Raw genomic sequence first — 6,065 nt, 5'->3', positions numbered from 1 at the left:
CCTCGCACGTGTAAGCGATGACTCAAGCAGCCTCGCACGTGTAAGCAATGACTCAAGCAGCCTCTCACGTGTAAGCGATGACTCAAGCAACCTCGCACGTGTAAGCGATGACTTAAGCGGACCAATCAAACTGTGACATGTGTCACCAATCAAGCTCCGCCACGTGTCGCTCACCCACCCCAAAACTCCTATAAATAGAAGCCTTCCTGAGACATTTAGGGAGACCAGAATTCAGAAGGGAAAAAGCTCTGCGAAGATCAAGCCTCAAAGCCTTCAAGAACTTCAAGAACTTCAACCCCAAAATCGAAGAACATTCGAAACAGAATCATCCAGATCATCTGCCTAGATCCTAAAGTTCACGGGAATCAAGCCAAAAGTGTCCGAAAAATATCAACAAATTACAAATCATTCAAGCTCAACAGATTCAAGCCTCTAAAGCTCCGAAAAACTTCCACCACAAACCTAAGAAGACGAAGAACGCACGAAGAACACGAAGAACGCGAAGAACAAAGGATTTCTACACAAGCTCATAGCCAGAGATTCATTGTAATTCCGTTTCAGTAATCTTCGATCCATCCCTCAACCAAATTGAAGGATATTTTGTGTTCAAGTCAAATCCACATTACCATAAATCTAATCAATAAGTTTTGCAAGGAGATCGAATCAGAGGATCACTCTTTTGTAATTCCAGAGAATTGTACCACACAATCATAAATACAAATTCGCATTTGTGAAACTATTTTACTTGTTTGATTTATTTCAAACTAGAAATTTAGTCGCTTACACGTTGGTTGAGTTGCATGTTGGATTGCATTCATGTTTGTGTTTTTCACATCTCTAAAAACTGCTTTTAAAAGCTGGCTCGACACCTCCTCGATACCTCCTCGATAGCTGGCTATCTGTCGAGCTTCCTTAAACTTTTTCTTATCGCAATCTCGCCTGCACCTCGATACCTGGTGGATCTATCGAGATTGGATCTGTATGCTCGATACCTGGTGGATCGATCGAGTTTCTGTTCTTAAAATTGTTGTGTAGATCCTCGATACCTCCTCGACACCTCAGCTGTCGATGTGTATTTTCTCGACACCTCCTCGATAGATATCTCGATACCTGTCAATACCTGCATCTGTCGAGATTTACTGGCTTTCCTATATAAAGCCCATACGTGATTCGGTCTTCATTTCCATCGATCTCTCTCTCGACACTTCTATGTTTCTCTCCCAAAAACTCTCCAATCTCACTCCTATCTTGGTTCTCAAGGATTTTCCAAGGTTTTTCACGTTTTTCCTCACTTGGTAAGCTTCTAATCCTTTCTCATTCATGCATTTCATGTTTTGAAACCTAGGATTTGGGGTTTTTGGAAATTTTTGGGGTTTTTCAAAATTGATGAGATTTCATTGAAATTTTGGGTTGGGTTTTCACTTAAATGTGTTTAAAACCTCATACATTGCATCATATTCGCATTATAATGATCTTGCCATGCATTTAGATGTGTGCTATATGATTGTGTGCTGGTAGGTTTGCATTGGGCTGAGCCCATGGTGAAATTTCTTTTGCATGTCACATGTTCATGCATTTCCCATACATACGTACTTCTTTTCAATATATTTGATATATTTGAAAATGTTTGGGACTTTTCTAATTGTTTTTCTTTTTCTCCCTCTCTGTTGTTTACGTTATTTATTTTCCACTGCATATCTAGTTTGTTGGTGATCTGTTTGTACTACCATGCGTTTGCATGATAAATTGATTAATTAATAACTTGGCTAATTAATTAATTAACTTCTATCACAAGGGGTCATTCAGTTTGTGGCCATTCAGCCATACATGGTACCTTTTCAAAAGGAGATAGAAATCGTACAGGAAAACACTAAGATTCACTAGAAATAGTAAATCAAAGAGGGAGTTTTTCACAAAACATCATTAAGTCAATTTTCTTTTGATTAAGGCCTTTTTTGGCCTTAATATTTGAGTTTAAGATTAGTAATCACTTTTTTATTGATTGTGAATAGATTTGACTGAGGGGAACGGTCAAAAATCAAGCCTAGGAGCTTTAAGGTATTGAGTTCTAAACTCTTTTCTCTCTTTTCTATTTTAGTCTTGCTTCCAATATTGTTTCTTTGCTTGCTTTATGTTCATATATGTTTATATAGTTTAGGGTCTTGTAGTTGTTATGTTAGGTTGTTAGAATTCTTGTTTAGAAGTTTCGCTTTGTTTTAAGTGTTTCTAGGTTTTTTGGGCTGAAACTCACGTGCGCATAATCCTAGCTGCATGCGTAGGCTGGATTATGCACACACAGGCTTATTCATGCGTGCACATGATCCTGCCCAAAAACCCTAACCCTAATATTTCTGATTTTGTTTTTGATTTCACATGAAATGCATCTATTTTAGATCCATTTTCAAATGTTCATGGTTTTGAGCTTCTCTTTCATATGCTTGTTTGTTTATTTGCCTTTCACATGTTAGATTAGGGTTTATCTTGTGTTTTCTTATTTTGATGCCATGAACACACATTCACATGTTCATGCATGAATGCCATAGATGCTGAGTTACTGCAAGATATGTGAGGTAAGTCATGCATTCACATGAACATGCATCTTTGAATATGATTTTTTTTAATGATAGACTTGAACATGTTTGTTTGGAAGAGTTATGTTTAATCATATGTTTGCTTGAATCTTTTTATAATGGTGTTTCTTCCTTGATTTAATGTTTACATGTTTCTGCCTTGGATGTGATATGATGACATGATGATAGATATATGCTAGGGTTTATGCCATACCATGCTAGATGAATGCTAGGTTGGTTTGACATGTATGTTAGATGAATATTAGGAGATGCCATGCTAAATGAATGTTAGGGTTTATGATGTGATGATATACATGATTAGATGCATGTTAGGGTTTGTGATGTGATAACAAGCATGATAGATGTGTGGTTAGGGATGTTTGATGCCATGTTAATTGTTAGATGAATGTTAGTGTGTGTGTGTGAGTTTAGAATAACAATATGTAGTGTGCCTTTAATAGGGTTAAGATATAAGAAACAATGAAAGAAAGCCAACTTAAAGTTGGGCGGTTTTGGGTGCTTAACACCTTCTCTAGACCGTACCTTAACTTTGAACCCATAATTCTGGTAGTAAGATCAATAGTCCTTTCTTGAGAGGACGCTATATATATGGTTCCTAGACTATTGCAAAAACTAAGTAGCGACTCCCATCCATTGTGTACACACACACACACACACACACATTTGATTTTTTTTTTTTTTTTTGGGTCTTTTTTGGAAATAATGGCTGGTTCTACTTAATGGAACTGGTGCATATTGAAAATGCTTTCATGACATTTTCAGCATTCTTTATGCTATGGACGATTCGCTGAAATGGTATATCAGACTTAGATCTCCATTATTCTAGTTCCTATTTTTATTTTTTATGTGCTTAAAAAATGTACCTAGAATTTAAATATTCCTTCTTCATTTTTTCCCCTTAATTTGAATCGGTGTAGTTTGCTAATTTAAATATTCCTCCAAGTTCCATGATCCATCATTGGTTTTCAAATTTATGATCATCTTTAATCTACTTTCCATTTGCTTCTTGGATGGAGATAGTCCTATACCCATTAACCAGGTCTCGACTACTTGATAATGAGCTAGATCTTTACAACATGCCCCTTTCATGCTCAAGAAACCTTTTATTATTTTCATCATGAATTACATCCGGTTCTTTGCATTGTCCAAAGTTGTTGTAAGATTTCACATTTTATATGCAGGTTGCCAAAGACCTATTCGAGAAAGACATCAACGCGCTTCAACAGCACATAGAGAATCTTCTAACTCCATCCACTCCACTCTTCTTCAACACTTTTTACGATCCATACAGAGAGGGTGCTGACTTCATCCATGGATTCCCTTTCAGTCTCCATGAAGGTGTCCCTACTGCTGTTTCTCATGGCCTCTGGCTCAACATCACTGACTATGATGCTCCTACCTAACTTGTTAAGCCAAGGGAGAGAAATACCAGGTATATGTATACATCTATCTAAACACTTCATTTGTTTTGCTATAAAATGTTTTCAATGAACAAATACTTGTTTAGCATAGGCTAAATGTATGTGTGCCTTGACCAATTTTCTCCCCAGGTATGTTGATGCTGTGTTGACAATACCCTAGGGAACCCTATACCCCAAATGTGGTATGAATCTGGTGTTCAATTGTGAATTGATTGGACCTGCAATATATGTACTTTGGACTCTTTGGTGAAGGTCAGCCAATTCAAAGATATGGTAATATGTGGGCTGGCTGGTGCTCTAAGGTAATCCTTTTTTAGTCGTTATTCATATTATTCTCCCACTTTTTTCCCATTCATTATTTTCCATGGTTCTGTTTGAAAATCTAGTAAGTTTAGGATGATTATTTCATCAATAGTCTTACAATTGAAGAGTTTTAAACTTTAAAAAACAAAATTATCTAAAAATAAGGATTCGATAGTGGGTTTTGATCATGACAAAGTCTTCCTTTGAAGTTATTTCTTCAATCTAGTAGGAAATCTACATTCATCATAATTTTGTAAGCATTTGAAACTACACTAGTCTCTTTCTGGATAACATACACGGCCTTGTTTAGATATCAAGTAGTACTGATAATTCCTATATTTCATCTTAACAAGCAAAATTCTCATAATCAAGTCTGTCATCTTTATGGTGCAAATTATTGTCCTAGTCTTATAAATGGTTACTAGGTTTATAGGGTGAATATATTGCCTAGCTCAATCTAATTTCCTTTTCAATATATTATTTAGAATCAAATGTGTCAACCTTTACACTTACTTCGTCACTAATATACTCATCATATTGATGCACTTGTAGGTTGTATGTGACCATTTGGGGTTGGGAGTCAAGACTAGTCTCCCCTACTTATGGCACAGCAAAACCAGCAATCCATTTTTTAACCTCAAAACGGAGTATAATGGTCTCTTCTGGCAAGAAGAGCTGATCCCATTCTTCCAATCTGTCATTCTTTCTAAGGAATCCACAACTCCTCAAAAATGTTACATGGAACTCTCCAAGCTGGTCAATGATAAGCTTAGCAAGCTCGATCTGCTCTTTAACATGCTAGTATATGCCATGGTGACTTGGATTGAAGTTTGGAAAGAGTTTAACCCCTTTAGAGAAAACTCAGTAGCTAACCCATAATCTTGCAAAGTGTAGAATTATTTATTAAAATTGCAAGTTACTTAATTGCTATAGTACTGGTTGTGATCAAGTTGATTGAAAATAAGACCTAATAATAGCTTGGTTTTTTTTGTTTCTTTTTTCTATTGAATATGTCTTTCTTTTTTTGGTTGTAGTTTGAGATGCTTTTGTTTATAAATATTTAAGATAGTAATTAGTATTTAAATTGTGGACTATGAAGTAATTTATCTTCTTTTTTTTTTTTTCTCTTTTTGTATGGTACTTTGTTTTCAAGAAATCAAGTATTGTGTAATTTTTTTTTTCACATTTTTTTTTTTGTAAATTTTATATTATAAAGTGGATTATAACTATTTAAAATAGTAGTTATTATTTAGATTGTGGACTCTAGAGTGATTTATCTTTATCTTTTTTTTTGTGGTACTTTACTTTTAAGAAATGAAGTATTGGGTAAATTTTTTTCTTTTCATTTTTTTTTCTTTTGTAAATTTTATATTATTAAGTGAGTTATGAATATTTAAGATAGTAATTAGTATTTGGATTGTGGACTGTGGAATGATTTTTTTTTTTCTTCTTTTTGTACGGTACTTTATTTTCAATAAATCAAGTACTTAGTAATTTTTTTTTCACTTTTTTTGTGAATTTTATATTATTAAGTGGATTATAAATATTTAAAATAGTAATTAGTATTTAGATTATGGACTATGGAGTGATTTATCTTTATCTTTTTACTTTATTTTATTTTTTTGTATGGTACTTTACTTTTTGGAAATCAAGTACTGGATAAATATTTTTTTCACTTTTCTTTTTCTTTTGTAAATTTTATATTATTAAGTGAATTATAAATATTTAAGATAGTAATTAGTATTTAGAA

General features: G+C 34.2%; 1 pseudogene; it reads left to right on the top strand.

Annotated features, from left to right (window-relative positions):
• The first annotated feature begins 3,293 nt into the window (after nt 1-3,293).
• On the top strand, nt 3,294-5,194 carry LOC126719995 (UDP-arabinopyranose mutase 1-like; annotated as a pseudogene).
• Nucleotides 5,195-6,065: the final 871 nt, after the last annotated feature.

Source organism: Quercus robur, chromosome 3 (genome assembly GCF_932294415.1).
Source record: "Quercus robur chromosome 3, dhQueRobu3.1, whole genome shotgun sequence".
In the NCBI taxonomy this organism is placed as follows: domain Eukaryota; kingdom Viridiplantae; phylum Streptophyta; class Magnoliopsida; order Fagales; family Fagaceae; genus Quercus; species Quercus robur.
This window is presented reverse-complemented; position numbering and strand designations above follow the sequence as displayed.